We start from the raw sequence: 18,130 nt of genomic DNA on the forward strand, positions 1-18,130 counted from the left end.
CCCTCTTTCTCTCTCTCTCTCTCTTCCCCTCCCACAGGTTCAAATGGCTCAAGCAAGTTGGCCCCAGGTGCTGAGGATGGTTCCATGGCCTTGCCTCAGGCACTAAAATAGCTTGGTTGCAGAGCAACAGAGCAGTGGCCCCAGATGGGTAGAGCATCTCCTGATAGGGGACTTGCCAGGTAGATACTGATCAGGCACATGCAGGAGTCTGTCTCTTCCTCCCACCTCTCATTTAATAAAAGAAAAAGAGAGAGAGAGAAAGTTAGACTATAACCTTCATATGCAGGATAACGTCAGTTTTGTTATTTATACCCATGTAAACAAACCACACACATATGCACACTATTTCAGGACTTTTTGTTACAAATATAAAAAAGAAATTAAAATAGTCTGTCTTGAGCAGAATAGGGAATGACTGATAATATAACTGAACCAGTCAAAGATACAACTGGCTTCAAACTTCAAATGTTGCTTGACCTGCAGTTCAAACACTGCCAGAACCTAGTTTCTCACACCAGATTTCTCCACTCTCTTTCTGTGGTATTGCTCCCATTCTCGAATAGGTCATACCCCAGAGACCTTCCTGGGGCTGTGTGTATCCACACTGAAGTTATGTGGGAAAAGAAACTAAGGACGAATCATATTTCTTTGTATAGACATACGACAATTTCCACATTGGCAGACCGACACTTACTATGTTTTCATGTCCTGGCTTTTGTGAATAATGCTGCAATGAATATGAAAGTACACATATCTCTCCAGAGAATAACTCCATTTCTTCTGGATCTATATTGTGACACCAATCCCAATATGTGAGATTTGTCCCACACTAAGCAATTATTTGACAACAGTGAGGTGTCCTACAATTCAACTCAGTTCTGATACTATTTATCTAGAGACAGCATCAGATTCCACAGTGTGACAATACTGCCTCCCACTTCAGATGCCAGTGGCAAGTTCAACAGTGTAGAAATATGCTGATATTTGTTGTTGATTTTATATCTTGCAATTTTAGTGAGTGTTTATTAGTTCTAACGGGTTTTGTTTTGTTTTGCAGAGTCTTTTCTACATATAGATCATGTCATCAGCAAACAGAAATCATTTTACCTCTTCCTTTCTGTTTTGGAGACCTTGTATTTATTTTTCTTATCTAATTGCTCTGGCTGGGGCTTCCAGTACTATGTTGAATAGAAGTGGTGAGAGTGGGAATCCTTGCTTTGCACTGGATATTAGAGGAAAACTTTTAGTTCGTCCCCATTGATTTTGATATTAGCTGAAGATGCCTAAATGTTAACATTGATTACCTCTGGCATTGGATTACAGATGATCTTATGTGACTTGAAATTATTAGTTATTTGCTTAAAAATCTTTCAATAAGTATGTATAAGCTGAGAAAGAAGTTACAAAGTTTCATGAAGGCAAGTAGGTACATTCTCTAACTATCTCACTAAAGCTAGGCAGGTTATTTATATATTGATAGTTTTATATGGTTAAGTATAATTATATATAATTCTATATTGTCTTATACATGTAGTTTCAGAACTATATAATTTTATAGTTCAATAAAAGAAAAGAGAGAGAGAGAAAGTAGACTATAACCTTCATATGCAGGATAACATCAGTTTTGTTATTTATACCCATGTAAACAAACACACCACACACATATGCACACTATTTCAGGACTTTTTGTTACAAATATAAAAAAGAAATTAAAATAGTCTGTCTTGAGCAGAATAGGGAATGACTGATAATATAACTGAACCAGTCAAAGATACAACTGGCTTCAAACTTCAAATGTTGCTTGACCTGCAGTTCAAACACTGCCAGTAGATAAAATACACATATAATTTATTTTATTTTTTTAATATATTTTAATTTATTCATTTTAGAGAGAAGAGAGAGAGGGAGAGAGAGAGAAGGGAGGAGGAGCAGGGAGCATCAACTCCCATATTTGCCTTGACCAGGCAAGCCCAGGGTTTCGAACTGGTGACCTCAGAGTTTCCAGGTTGATGCTTTATCCACTGCACCACCACAGGTCAGGCCAAAAATATACATATAATTTAGTTATTCACAAATTAATATACATTTAAAAGTTTGAGATTGATGCTAAATGACTCTAAAAAAGAGTTTAAAACTGTGGAGGAGTTAGTGAAAATAGAGTGACTTTATCAAGCAATAGTTGAGAATGGTTTTTGGTTTGTTTTTTGTAATTTTTCACTGGGTAAACTTAATTGGTCTTATTAATTACAATTCATTGTCCAAACATTTAGAGTACCATAGCTATGTACTTCAAAAACCTTGTTTCTTCAAAAATTTTACTCAAAATGTCCTATAACTGACCTGTGCCTGGGCTTTCCTGAGCCATTTCCCCTCTATCCCACCTGTCACTAGGTCAGTCTTAGCCCACTGTCAATGGTCTCTGCACCAAAGAAAGCAACACACACATACACATACACACACACACACCAGTAAAGTAGTTTTATTGACAATCTTGTAGACAGAAGGAGAATGGGAGTATATCATATAACTCAACTTAATAAACAGCATATTTACCCTTATTCATACATTCCCCAAATGCCCTTGGCCTTGGCAGCTGTCTCATACCTTCTAGTTCACTTGTCCAAGAAGTCTGCATCTATTTTATCTATTTTTGTCTCCTCCTCCTCCCTGCCTTCTGTAGCCACATTGCCTCCAGCCCGTGTTACTCTAGGTCACTTCCTCTAAGTCAAGAGTTGAAATGCAAATGCCTACTGGAGCCAGACAAGCAACATAAAGAAAAGAATAAAAGTCCAGGCATAAAGGACTCGTGGGGACTATGAAAAACCAGACAGCAAATGCTCCCCACATAGGACTCGCTACCCTGTGGGAACAAGGACCCAGAATTTCCTGGTTTCCAATTGTCAATATGTCCTGGAAATATGATCTTTTTCACATCTTGACAATAGATTGAAATTTTGAAGAATAGCATACGGGCCAAACAAAATGCATTTGCCAGCCAGGTGACATCCATGGGCTACCAGTTTGTAACCTCTTCTCCAGATCTTTCCTGCTAAAAGCTACAAGAAGCTGGGGGATGGAGCCAGTGTAGCTGTGGAGCCATGCTATGGAACCGGAACTGGAAAAGCAGGAAGGACACCTCCTCTCTGCTCCTCCCACCTCCTCACCTCCCTCCAGCGGTCTCCTACTTGCATAACTTACCAGAGACTCCCAGCTAGAAAGGAAAATCCCAATACCACCACCACAGAGCAGTGTATAGAGGGTGGATTTGAAGTTGAGGGACAGGAGGTAAATATCTGGGACAGACACACCACAACAAGAAATCTCTTTCACATGGGGACTCAGAACTCAACACCTCATGCACGTCCAACTGAAGCAAGTCTCAGATGTCAATGGAAGACACTATAGTTTCTTTTCTACTCTATTCTCTCTCATTTAAATATTTTAATGTTTGTTACATGCCCCCCCCCCCCCAAATGATTTCATGACCTATTCATGTCCCAGAAGAGTCTCAATTCTAAAAAAGAAGTGGTAGGTAATTCCTGGGTCTCCATGGGAGCCAAGTGGAAGTAGTTAGGACGAGGGATTCCTATCAAATCCAAACCAAAGTCTATGAGCAGTTTAGGAAATGTGGGGAAAGTCTGGGAAGATTTGTTTTTCCATTTTCAGAGCAGTCCTCACAAGGAAACAGAGAATATCCCTGTGGCAGAGTCAGCAAGTTGCACATTTTCATCTTGACCCTGCCTTCTCCGTCAACATTGCAGATGGAAGTTTGGAAGCAACATATGACATAGGTGTTTGCATGGTGGGTGGCACTGAAATACTTACTGCCTTTTCCAGAGTCAACATTTTCAACATGGTAGCACATGGAAATTAGGTTTGTTTTCTCTAGTGAATAAATGTTAAGAAAATTAGAGTGTTGTCCACCAGATGGTATAAAAGTCACTAATAACAGATTCTTCTTTTGATTTCTGGGATAATTAACTGGAAAGAGTGAACTTCTATGACTCAAAAGACACAATAGGACTTCACTATTTATTCCTTTATTTAAAAATCATTTTAAATTTATTGGGATAACATGATACTCCAAACCACACAGGTTTCAAGTATACTGTTCAATATACCACCACCTACACACTGCACCATGCACCCTCCACCCCAAGCAAAGTCTCTTTCTATCCCCATTTCCTCCCTCCTTTGCTCCCTCCCTTACCTCCACTTCCCCTTGCCCTCTGGCTATTGCCACCCTCTTGTCTGTATCTATGTATATATGGTTTCTGGCTAATTATTGGTTATTATCCAGAATTAAGTCAAACTTTTAGATATATTTAAGTTCATTAGTCATTCAAGTTCTCATGAAGCCATTTAGGTATTAGTACTACTAAAGAACATAACCACTACTTCCCCCCAAATAAACAAAAAATTTGGAGAGAAAAACAATTAAAATACAGTATGCTATGGCAAATGCAAATTAAACTCAGGAGATGGGTTTGACTTACAAAGTAACAGACTCATTCACATGTGGAACCTGGAAGTATTTCTGACCCAGATTGTACAGCATTTTATCCTTTGCATTTTATCACCTTCCACACAAACCCGTCTCTGTGTGTTAGATTCTGAAGTTCATCAGGAAATTCCAGGGCCGGAGTCTAGGCTCAGAGCCTGTTTCTGCCATTAACGCACTACTTGAACTTTGGCAACTCACTTAACTTCTTGATACCAAATTCTCTCCTCGGTTAACTTTTGTGAAAGTCAAATGAGATGATTGATGGAGACAAATGGGGAATATTGCAGGTTCTGTTTAAGGGTAACATCTTATTAAACTCTTGCCTTGTATGCACCACAGTGTCTAACAATAGCTGGGAACACATATTCAATAAATAATAATTGATGGAGCACTTTTCTTTTTAGACGAAGATATCTACCAAGTAACCATGATGGCCTAATCTACTTCCACTGAAAGATATACATACACACTAGAGAGAAGAGGGGCACGCTGCAAGACTTACCAGCATAGGGTTGTATAACGGCTGAGAACGTGGGCTCAGTCTGTCCACCTCAGCTCAGATCCAGGCTCCACGACTGCCTGTGTAGCCTGGATGAGGTGCTCGCCCTCTTTGCCTCGTTCTTTTCACCTATAAAATGGAGAGAATGACACCATCTAACTCAAGGAATTCTGAGGTTTAAATATATGTGTGTGCTGAGTACTTTGGAACAGTGCCCAGCAAATAGTAGCCCACCATAATGATCAGTTATTACTATCACTTATTATTATTATTTCTAGAGTTTGGGATAGCTTGTGGTGAGGTAAATGTAGGATGGAAAGGATGAGACGACAGAAGAGGCATGAATTTGAGAGATGCTTCAGAATTCTGAGTGTTGCAACAATACCACAACACTCAAAGTCCCCCAGAATGACACATTAAATCCCTGAATCTCCTCTTTCTCAAGTTTCCCAGCTCCCTATGCAGAGCCATTGTCCATGAGAATGTCAGTCTGATTTTAAAATAAAAAAGAACTCCCAGGTTTCATAAATAAAACTACGATGAAAGACCACTACATACCTAAGAGAATGGCTAACACAAAATAGACAATGCCAAGCATTGAGGAGGGTAAGGAGTGAACAGAACTCAAGTCCACAGGTGGCGCCATGTAAACTGCTAAAAACCACGTTGGAAACAGGTCGGCAGTATCAATGAGAGCTGAGCGCATGGGTTCCTTATGACCCAGAAATTCACTCTCAGGTAGATACCCAAGAGCGATGAATACATATGTACACCAAAGACATCTACAGGAATGTTCCTAGAGACAATATTTATAACAGCCTGAACAGGAAACAACCCAGATTTCATCACAGAAGAATTGGTAAATAAATTGTAGTATAGTCACAGAAGAGAATGCTATATAGGAGAATGAACAATCTATTGCTATACAACATGGATGAATCTCACAAACATAATATTGAGAACATCAGCCAGACACAAAAGAGTACTACTTTGTGATTCCATATTATTATGGTCTGGTTATATGAAGTTTAAATGCAAGCAAAACTAAACTATGAGATTCGAAACTGGAATAGCCATCATCTTTGGAGTGAGGTGGTGAGGGAAAAGGGCACGAAGGGGCCCCCAGAGCACTCCCAGGCTCTGTCTGCTAATCTGGGGCACATTACCTGGGTGTGCCCACAGCGAAAACTGGCTAAAACATACACATGCATGTACACATACATGTATATACATAGATGCACAATTTTGTGTATATATGTTAAACTACAAAAATGTACATACACACATATGTGTGTTAAATTTCGAAAAATTTAAATGTAAAATAGTAGTCTTGAGCATTTTAACTACTATAATAAAAACAGTGAGGACCTTCGAAGGAATAAGCTCCCAAGGCTTTGCTGAAAGGCCCTCCTTTGTGCCACCAGTTAAACTTGGCACCTAATACAATGCATTGAAATCACTCGTTTACCTGTCTGTCCCCCATATTCAGCCATAATCTGCTTAAGGCCAGGGACTGTGTCCCATTTATCATATATCTCCACTTTTCCACATTGAGCCTGACACACAGTAGGCTTCTTGAATAGATGCAAATTAAAACTAATAGGAAGTGAGATACATTTCACTTTATGTTTTATAGAAATACACTTTGACAGCAAGTTTGCTGAAACATCAGTTTTGTCAAGAGGGCTACCCAGTTATTTATGTCAACTGTCTCCTTAAGTCCTCCCCCCAAATTCCACCCAAACTATCAAATTATTCATTGCCTTTCCCCAGCTCAGGAATATTCCTGACTAAGCTATTTTGCTCTGAGAAAGCAGAAGACATCATGAGCTGTGCTTCCCTTATGAAGGTTACCTAATAGAGAGTCTATGATTAAAGGAGGAAGGAAGGAAGGAAGGAAGGAAGGAAGGAAGGAAGGAAGGAAGGAAGGAAGGAAGGAAGGAAGGAAGGAAGGGCTTTTGTACATAGCGTAGCTGACTCCATAATTCATCAGAAAATTATAACATCACACATACATTGGTTATGTACTTCTGTAACTTGCTACCAGTTTGCAGAGACAAAGTATGGATGGAGGAAGCTTTCTTGCAGTCCCTTAAACAATTTTCTGAGATTTACAGTTTATTGCTTTCAGAAGATATCAAGAAAAATGAAGTGATGATCTGAATGTGGGCATCTGCACTTCCCGTCCTGGGGGGCAAGTTCTTCTTTTTCTCACGAGTGGAGTCTGTTTAATTCTCTTGCTCTCCCTTAGTTTGTAGAAGTGTACTTAACAGACAACAGCGAAGAAACGCCACACCTCAGCTTTTATCACATGCTAGTCTTAGCTCTTTGCATTTGAGACTTGGAATACAAAGCAACACAAGATATGTCCATTTCTTCAGCTTCCAGAAACTGATTTCATATTTGCTGTCTCAACAGCCACCAAAAGGACAAAATAACAACACATGATGTACAGTAGTGTAAAGGGGTGGAGGAGAGGATTGACGTCATCCATTAATCAGTGACCTAACCAGAGAAACATTAGTGAGTGATTAAAGAAAGATGACCCTAAGGGGAATGCAGGGGGATTCAGACAGGCTTTCGTCAAGCCTCCAAATCTAATATAATTTCAAGCTGGCCTCAAAATTCAATTTGTATGGAGCCTCTAAGTCATCTATTCCGCAACAACATGCAGCAGCGTAATTGCATTTGAACGGCTTCCAGCCCAGCCCTGAGAAAATGTCGTGTTCCGGGCCCGGAGTGCCCGCAAGGAAGGCGGCCCAGATGACCACACAGGAGGACGGGCTGAGTAACGCCGTCTGCCGATCCCACCTGCTGACCGTTGGCCTCCACAGGAAGCACATGTTTCTGCTTAATTCCTGCCAGCTTTTGGCTGTCAGGTAGGACATCTGCCGTGGGCAGCTCCCGAGGGCTGCCACCTGGTGCTGTCAGTCTGCCCCAGACCAACGAGGAAAAGGGGAGGCATTCATCTATGTGCTTATTTTTCTGTGTTTAGGGTATTTCTTGGGACTTGAGCGTTTTCACTTGGCAAGTAAACTGGTCTCGGTTAGGAGTGGAAAAAGGAATTTTGCTTGCTTGCCTTTAACTCAGAGTTCCCTTTTTTGGAAAGGCTGTTGAGCAATACCTGGTTCACCCTCATTAAATCCATGCAACTTCTTTGCAGTCCTACACACCGACTTGGAAAATATACTGAAAAATATATCTTGATCATCAGAATTTGAAACGGTCACTCCCTCTCATTATTTACATGCAGTTATAAATAATTAGAAGTAGGCAATTACCTATTTATCATTTTAATCCCACTAGAAAAAAAGACAAAAAATAAATAGAAATTGATGTCCCAGGAGAAAAATGAAGCATTCCTTAGAAAAGACCATTTTTGGCTGCTGTCTCAATAGTTTATAGCATGCAAAGGAATAAGAGATTCTCAGTGAATGTCAACAGTTAGATAATATTTCAACCTCAAACAGGCTGCTCCTTTTGATCCAAAATCAACTTATTATAGTTCATTTTAACTCATAACTTGCGCTGGCATCTATAATGCAGTACAACTTTCCCTAAAACCAATTAGATCTAATGAAGTTGACTAGTGAGGAAGCACGTTTCTCTTTCACCAGACTGCTTTAAGTAATAGGACAATTGTGAACAGGAATTAGTTCCTAGGTAAGAAGAAAGCCATTGCCATAATGACACAGATATTTTTGTACTGGCTTCTTGCGCTTTATCTTACTGATGAGAGATAGAAATAATGATAAAAATATGTAAAGATCCTGAGTTAAGGATAGTAGTATTGGTAGTAATAGAAAAAGTTAGATGTAATCAAATACTGGATTTGCTCAATAAACTTTCGATTGTATGTTTAAGCATCTATAGGTATTTTTAAAGCATTCACCCAAAAACCACTTAAAAAATCACTTTGTTATCTCTCTAGTTCTGAATCATATCTTTTCTACCAAAGCAATTCATTTCATTGTGGGATTCTTTTTTTAATAACAGAGTATTTTTGAGGAACATAACCATCGTGTATGGCAGGACCGACTGTTCTGAACTTACAAAATATATTACTATGGAAATTGATGTTCAAAAAGTCAAGTGGAAAATGCCATGAGTTTATTTCTGTCTTAATGGCATTTTTAACACTGGAAAGAGTCACAGTGGAGACAGAATCAGAGAACCCTACACCGGCAGAGTTATGCACGTTTTCTAGTAAATATAAGCACTCCACCGACTTTATTTACAGGGCCAAATTTTCATTCTACCTGTGTATTTTTAGGAAGTTCAATAAAATATTTGCTCAGAAAGTATTCTGGACATGTGAAGGTCCAAGGTGCCAAGTCATACAAAGAGCTGGATGCAAGAGAGGAACAGGAAGTTGAATGGGTGAAAAGTGGCTGGGCGAAGAAGTACAAAAGGGATTTTAAAAACAACAATAACGCGGAAGGGCCCTTCAGAATCAGAAGAATCGGACCATCCATCCTGTTCAGAGCAGAAACTCTTTGTTTCTACTACAAATAGTGTCTTGATTATCTTGACCCTCTGGTCAGCTGCCAGTGCCCCTCGCTGCCACGGGAACCTGGGGTGAAGGGGTTTTTTTACTTGTGGGGGGATGTTGCAAACATGCTCTCTGGGCACGTTCAAATTCCTCCTCTCTGCACTGAGCCTCGTATAACTATCCAGTGTGGTGCTGTGGGTTCTCCCAGGGGTCTTGGCAATCAGTGCCGATGGAGAGTGGCCATCGCAAGGGGACGCAGGCTCCCTGGACCCCAGAAAGGGGCTCTAACATGACAACTCTTAACGAACGCCCAAGGAACACTCAGGAAACTCCTTCAAGGGAATTTGCCGCCAAGCACGTTTGTTAAACTGAAGTGGTTTTTCTGAGCTGGGAAAGTCTGGCTGGCTGGCAGGGCAGGAGACCTTGAAGCCGGCCCGTGATACCCTCTCCTGGGTTTCCAGGCCGCCCTGCTGAGAACTGCCCTTGGACACGAAGGAGAGCTTGCTGCATGTTTTTTTTTTTTAAAAAGGATATGACTACAAAGAGTTCCTAAGTGTTTAGGCGTATTCTATATTCATGTTCGCAAAACAATATGCCATGCTACATGTCTCTCATTCAGCTTGCCCTGAAGTAGAAACACCATCCCCCTGCGTGCACTGTGAGAAATCCCTAGGTTCTGTTTCATGAATTTGTCATGGAAAGCAAAACATTGTGTGGGGTTTTGTTGTTGTTGTTGTTTTGTCTTGTTTTTGTTTTAACAGAACATCTTTTGAAATGTCTTGAACTTGCTTTGGACATTTAATCGGCTGGGTTTTCTACAGCGCTGCTTCCCGCCCTCCTGCTCCCTCATCCAAACCCCAAGTCCTGCAGCCACGGCCTGTTTCAGAGTCCTGGGTTGATAACCCTGCAATTGGAGGGTGGAGTGGGAGGAGAGGCCTCACACCTTTGTTTTTCTGGTTCTCCCCAACACACTGGTGGCCTACTTGGGTGTCCCACAAGCTGTTGGTGGAAAATAGTGTGTCCCTTTTAGCAACAACCCCACCTAGCATGAGCTCCTGAGCTATACTTAAACCAGGGGGCAAGTGAGCTAGGCTGATTGAGGCCTGCCTTATGCTATGAGAGAGGAGCCATTTTCTCTCCGTGGTGGCGGGCCACAAAGTAATTTCAGCTTCTGCTTTGGCAACCCATGGGGTAGAGGCAGTGAAGTCATGTTACTTTCCAGTGTAACAAAAATGCAATTGGTGTTCAGGGGTATATTTTCAGGGGAAATTTTCAACAAAGTTGAAAGGGTTTTATTATTGTTGTTGTTTTTTATTTTAACCTAATTTTAAAAATCTGAAAGAAAATCTATTTCCTAAGGCTTCTCATCATGTTGGATTATCTTTTTTATTAATAAAAGGGAAAAAGATTCTATGTAGCTCAGAGTATCCATGTTCATCAGAGCTGCACAAAAGGATCACCAACTTTCCTATTTCTTCTTCAAAATAGCAACGGTCTTTTGTGCTTGGCAATATTTATAGAAAAATATGGATTAACTTCATAGCCCAGCTTTTGAAGCATCTCAACTATTTAGAGTGTTTCCCTTAAGCACTGAAACCATGCTGAGGGAGGGGCGTGAACATGTCAGCATTCGCCTCTAGAGGACTGGGAGCTCAGCCTGCTTTCTTCTTCAATAATCAGTATGAAAAGTGCTCAGGCAATTTTTCCTAAGTATGCAGTGACTAAAATGTAACACTTACACCCACCTATTAAAGTACTGTGATGTAAAAGTCTACTTCTGGGGTCCAGTCTCTCTTACAACATTCAGAAACTACCTTCTGCTTCCATTCTAATCATACTGAGACCATTTTTACTTTGTGTCCCATGGGACCCAATAATTTTGTCTTGCATTCATTTATCTTAAGATATTTTATTGTATAGCTCATTATACTGATTTGTTACATGTTTGTTCTTCAATTCAAAAATAGAAAGCCCTTAAGTTCTCACATATTGCCTTAATTATTACAAAACTTCCAGGGTCAAGGACACACCCAGGACTTACAGATGACTGATATATGTTTGTTGAAGAAAAGAAAAAATGAATAATAGGAAGTCAGAACTGACATAAAGACTAAAATATTTATACCTTAAAAAATAAATTGGCCCTGGCCCATTGGCTCAGCAGTAGAGCATCAGCCCAGCATGTGGAAGTCCTGGGTTTGATTTCCGGTCAGGGCACACGGGAGAAGTGACCATCTGCTTCTCCACTCCTTCCCCTTTTCTCTCTCTCTCTCTCTCTCTCTTCCCCTCCTGCAGCCATGGCTCAAATGGTTTGAGTAAGTTGGTCCTGAGCACTGAGGATGGCTCCATGGCCTTGCCTCAGGTGCTAAAATAGTTTGGTTACTGAGCAACAGAGCAACAGCCTCAGATGGGCAGAGCATATATATATATATATATATATATATATATATATATATGCTTTAAAAGACACCAAGAGAATAAATGAAGTCCCTTTTTGTACAGAATTTTGAAAAGAGAAAAACAATTTCTTGCCTTATCTGTATGCTTTCTAAATACACTCCTCTTTTGGAGAGCAAACAATATATATACATGCTCCTAACAAGACAGGGACATGATGGCAGGAAGACAGTTGAGTCTGGACAAAGCTAGAGTCTGTGCTCAGGGTAAGAAAAGAACTGCTTTCTATGGTGTCCCTTCTTCATTTTAGACCTTCTGCTCTAGGCAGAAGTTTCCCCTTATTTTTAACCACCCTATAAAAAAAGAGAGAGAGAGCCCTTTGTTATTATTATTATTACTATTTAGTAAAGAACTAAAAGCTTGAGTGCAACAAATGTGCCTAGTTTAAATTATACTGGTTGAAAAGAAAGAAGCTTACTTTCTGTCCTTTACACACACCCAGAGGACTGAGCATGGAATGAAATAAACAACTGGCAGGGCTCACGGACATTACAGTGAAAGCCTAATAACATAAAGGGCTTCTCTGGCACCAAATGTATGGACAGAGCAGAGCTAAAACTAAAGTAAAAATAAAAATCAACAAAACTAAAGTAAAAATAAAAATCAGTGTGGAACACATACATCATATAGGTGATATACTATTTATTGTGCATCCCCATAGATTAGGTGTTCCTTTGGGGAATGTTCATGGTTGTAATTAAGAATACTCAAAGTTAGGCATTCAAAGCCAGGAGCCTCTGAACTGCAAGAAAAGCACTCTGTTATCCCAAAGGGAGATTTTATAAATAGAAGATTTTGTATATAAGCTTATTTATCTGCAGCCTGGTAAAGAGTTGAGATCTGTCTAGAGAATGTGATCTAAGTAGGCAAACAATTCTGATAATGTAAATTCTAGTTCGAGGCCTTAAAAAAAATACAGCAAACATGTTTAGTCTAAAAACACAGAGAGGCCGAAAATGGCTTGCAAATTCTGAGAAAAGTTTTTCTGGGACTGGACAATATGGAAACACTAAAATATAAATGAAAATCGAAGAGACTCTGCAGTTTAAAATGATGTGTCCAGGAAGCTGCTCTGAATAGTTTGTCCCAAGCTCCCATTCAATTGCCACAGAGACATGCACAAGGAAAACAAAGGGAAATTGTCTATTGCTAGAGTTAGAGATGAAATTTTCATAAATAAAGCTATTTTGAAAACAACAACAACAACTCAGAAGCTAGCCATGCTTTACTTCTTGAAACAGAGTAAGGGGAGACCTTTTTATGACACCTGTGGTAGTGACCCAGAGCGGTTTCCTGATAACAAAATGGAGCCATTTCCCTTCTTGAGGGAAGATGGTGTTTTCTGAGACCTGCAGAGCACTACATCCTCAATCATACTTTTCATATCCATTCTGAGACTCCAGAAATAAAGGTACAGTCATTTAAAGAGGTACCGGTGATGGTGCACTTGCTTCCGTGGTGGACAGAGATGGCAGAATCCAACAGCAAGTCTTTGCTGTAGACGTGGTTTCCTGGGTGCCACTGGTTTAGTGTGTGCAGTAACAGTCTGTGGGTATGGACCTGGAAGTTTTCACTTGCTTCACTGACCTTCAAGGACTAACATTGTGGCAAAATTAATGAAAAAGGATCCACACAGAGACTTGAGCTAAGAAAGTGTTGAAACTGAAGAACAATATCTAGATAGAAAATGCAGGTTAGCGACAAGGGGGCTGAAATCAGGTTGGCTTTCTTTTAAACAGGAAAAGTCAGAAGACGATGAACCCTTAAGTGCATGGAGTATGGCAGAAAATGTTTGTGAGCGCAACATCTGATACCCCAGTTAAGAGGTTTGCAGTGTGAGAACACTAGTCCTTGGTATGGCAGGTCTAAAAACAAGCAAACAAAAATCACATGTCCTTCTAGAAAAAAATGTAAGACACATTGGTCAAGATTTATTTCAAAAATAACAGGCTCACAGTTGGAAAATATTCTATAAAAGCATAGTGGTAGAACTCCCTGAAATCTATTAAACACAGTTGTCTAAGTAATAACATAAATAAGTTAAAAAATGGAATGCAAGTTTCTCAAGTTCATTTCAAAGATCAAACATATAAATTTATAAAAATAATAACAGTTTATATTGATTGTTAGTATGTGCTAGACACTCACTCTGATAATTCGTTTAATTTCAACAATAAAACTTTGGGACAGGCATCATTATTATCTCTATTATCCAGATGAGAAAACTGAGACACAGAAAGTATATTGTCCTAGGTTACATAACTAGAAACTGAATTAATATCCTGAATTTACAAGTGTGAGATCTTTTTTAAACTTGTAAATTGGGAGCGGTGGGTGCTTAAATCTCTGAGATGTATTATACATTTAAAAAAACAGAAATTATTTTTAATTGTTCCCTTCCCTGCTTCTATAATGTTCTAATTGATCTCCAAACTTTTGTCCTAAACCTTTTTAATTGAGTCTTTACCCACCAATCATGGAACACAGCAACTACCTTCCATTTCTCCACTAACTTGTGTGTCCTAGGAACAGGACTCTGACTCCTGCATGTCCTACCCCAGCCTACTGCTTCCTTATTATCCTGAATTTAGCATGCCCTTCTCAGCCTTTGACAGTCTACATTTTCCAAAAATATATTTTTCGTGGAATATAAAAAGAATATAACAAATCTATTTGAATCAATATGTTTATCTCTTTGTCTTTTACTCGCTACCCTGCTGGACAGATGTGAATAAAGGTTGGGTCTAACTGGATAGAAAGTTACAGGATAATTAAAATACTATTAGAATAAGAGTAAAGATTATCCACTGTCACCAAAACTGTATGGAGAGATAAGGCCATAATTGTACATACTATTAAAACACAAAGACTAAAAATAAATTTTAAAAATTGCACACAAACTGATGGTTGACAGATGGGAGGGATCGGGGTGTGTGTGAAAAAGCTGAATGGATGGAGAAGTACAGATGGTTACAGAATAGTCACAGGGATGTAAAGTACAGCATAGGAAACAGAGTTGATAATATTGTAATAACTATGGATGGTGTCAGGTGGGTACTAGACTTATCGGGATCACTTCGTAAGTTATATATACGTCTAACTGCTATCTTATACACCTGAAACTAATATAATATGGAGTGTCAACCATAATTGAAAAACATTAAAATTAAAACTGAAGGGTAAATTAATAAATACCATTTTATAAAAATGAAAAAAAAAATTCACACAAAACATTAGAAAAATATAATGCTATTTTTAAGAGTAAACTCTTAGATCTATAAGTTATATTGTTTTCTAATTCTGATTATTTGTTAAAAGCTATAAAAATGCAATCAAGGAAAAATTAAATTGAATAACAAATACAAGAAAGAAGATATATAGGAATGTAGAGGTTTGAATTCTTTTAATTTAAAAAAATTTAAATTATAGAAAATACTATATAACAAAAATTTAAGTATTACTATTCAGTGCTGATTCTACCACATCTAGAACAGTACCTGGGACAAGGAGATGTTCCGTAACATTTGGTGAATACAAAAATCTTACAGAAAAATATTACTTGTCTCAAGATGTAGAGAGCCTGAAAAAATACAATCACCATGGAGGGAAGGGTGGGTACTTTCTGTTACCAAAGACTTCTCTCAAATTCCGAAATCCTCTCATTCTGCAAACTTGAGCGCTTACTATATGCCAGGAATGACTTCTAGTCACTGAAAATAGCCATCCACCCTCCTCCAACAGTCTTCATCAAGTTCCACTTATTTCCTTTTACCAACAGGAAACAGCAAACAAGTGGCGATATGCACTATGAAGAAAACTACAGCAGCGTGAGAGGACCGAAGGAGGGAGTCCATGGAGGGTCATCCCTCAGGTGAGCCAGGTGCAACAGGCGTGGGAAAAACAAGAAGGGAAACCTGCAGGTAAGGAGCCAAGCTGTTTCCAGAGGAAACAGGAAGTAGCGGGGCCCTAAAAAGAAAGCGCATGCAAGTGCCTGGAGCTGAGATCCAGCCGGAGCAGTAGGAGCAGGTCACGTGGGCCTTGGGCCTGTCACTCTGAGTACGAAGGGAAGCCACTGTGGTCTTGAGGTGCCATGACCTAACCTCCGATTGAAATCCACACTGTGGGTGTGGCAGGGAGAATACACTGTGGGCTACAAGGTGAAATCTAGAACAACTTCAGTATATATAGGTCATTGCTCTAATCACAGGAAGAGATGATGGTGGCTGAACTCAGTGCCGTCACAGTGAAAGCGGCTCAGTGGGGGGAGGAGGGGAGGGCGGAGGGGGAGCTCTGGGTATTTGAGCAGCCCCATTCTGGATTCACTCTGAAGAAGAGGCTGACAAGATTTGCTGAGGGACTGGGGAGAATGCAGACTTTAAGACAGTAAAACATTTGTGAGTTGCAAAAACAAAGAAACAAAAGAAAGTAGAACCCTGGTTCAGTGTAGGAATCAGTAACTCAAACTACACAAGAGATAACCCATTAATAGGCGCTAGAATATATTTTTTAAATTAAGTATATGATAAGCATGGCTTTACAAATCACACCTGTAGAACAGAAAGAATTATTCAATAAACGGTACAAACATAATTCATGACCTATTTCATGACCTATTTTGAAGTCATTCTTAGCTATTGCATATGCCAAAGAAACGGTAGGTAAAGTGTTTAATTTAAATGTAAACAATATTTAAAGGCAACCATTACTATATAGAAGAAGCTTTTGATTAATTTTTATCTGAACTCAGTAGCCATAGAACACCTGACTTAAATAGCAGTGAAAGAAATCACAAAGAGGAAAACACACTACAGTGACAGCTAGATAAAATGTGTATACGTCAAATATCTATAAACAAAGTTAAAATCTGAGAAAGTAGAAGTTTTTGCATAAATATAACAACAGATGGTCAATATCCTATTTATACAGAAATTTCCTTAAAAAAACAAAAGCAACCTAATCCTGTCAACCATGATAACAAATTAATTTAAAGACCAAAAACAGAAAAGGGGGTTCAGTGGAGTTGTGCTAATACAATATTTTTTCCTAAGCCAGCACTGATTTCTATTTTCTTAAAATCTTCAACATTAAAAATACCACTCTAGTTTCCAGATAGAAGGAAGATTTGAAATGTAAAACTGAAATGGTTAACCAAATGATGACATCACAGACCATTCAAGCAGTCAGGTGAGCTATAGCTTCGACCTATGGGAAGAATTGCATTTGGGAAGAAATTTATAAGTAAAGAAATTAAAACTAAGGAAGAGTTCCAAAAATAACAGCATGCTGCTTGCCAAATATAAGCTCCCACCATATTGCTATGGACAAAGGGAGCAATAAAATACCAGATATCAAACGTGAAAATGTCATTCAAAACCACCGTGGACTGTCCCTGGAATATTCTATATGCAGGGACTAACAGTCACTGACCCTCTAAAAGAGAAAGGAAAATAGACCGCTCTCAGGGAATGAGAAGCTTATGAAAATAAACTTCAGAAAGGACTCTTCCTCACAGGTGCAAAATAAAAATAATACCAATAAATGTACTGTGTGTTTACTGTGAGCCAGGCAGCATGTTAAATTCTTTCACTATAATATACTATTCAGTCCTCCCAACCAGCATAAGAGGGAGGCATTCTCACCCTCATGATATACAAGAGAAAGTGGGTCTCCATGCCTGAGGGCACACGGCAGGAACAGCTGAGCAGGGACCCTTAGGTGGGCCTGTCTCACTCCAGCGCTCTTAGCTGTCAGCATCCTTACTCTGTGGAAACAAGTGACACAGGCTGGTTTGCCACATACTAGACTTAGGGGGCACTCCTTGAAATTTCAAAGAGGGAAACCCAGTATTCCCAGTAAAATTCCCTCCCTCCCGCAGCAGGGCAGTACAAAGCACAACAGATTCAAAACCAGTCTTTCATCTGCATCTTCATCGCTCCAACAAGTATTTCTTGAGGCCCTGCTAATGCACCCAGCACAGTGCTAGGCACTGAATGTTAGATTCAGACTAGATTTCTAAGGACAGGAAGGAAAGCTTGCTTAAGCTGGGCATTCTCAGCTTTTTTAGATTGAACTCATGCAGGGCAAGCACACTTTGAAAAGAGAAGCCCTTTCTTGCCCTGGTGTAGTAGTGAGCACGATAAACCACAAATCTGACACATGCCCTTCTGTCTACATTTAA

At 39.4% G+C, this 18,130-nt stretch overlaps 1 long non-coding RNA gene across 1 annotated transcript in view; it reads right to left on the reverse strand.

Moving 5' to 3' along the window:
• Positions 1–18,130, reverse strand: part of LOC136406071 (uncharacterized) — a 180,419-nt gene that overhangs the window by 161,155 nt on the left and 1,134 nt on the right. The window contains exons 2-3 of the long non-coding RNA XR_010751620.1: positions 17,592–17,713; positions 5,007–5,132 (exon numbers count right to left, since the gene is read on the reverse strand). This is a non-coding gene — a long non-coding RNA (uncharacterized lncRNA). The remainder of the gene's footprint in view (positions 1–5,006; positions 5,133–17,591; positions 17,714–18,130) is intronic.

Source organism: Saccopteryx leptura, chromosome 1 (genome assembly GCF_036850995.1).
Source record: "Saccopteryx leptura isolate mSacLep1 chromosome 1, mSacLep1_pri_phased_curated, whole genome shotgun sequence".
In the NCBI taxonomy this organism is placed as follows: Eukaryota; Metazoa; Chordata; class Mammalia; order Chiroptera; family Emballonuridae; genus Saccopteryx; species Saccopteryx leptura.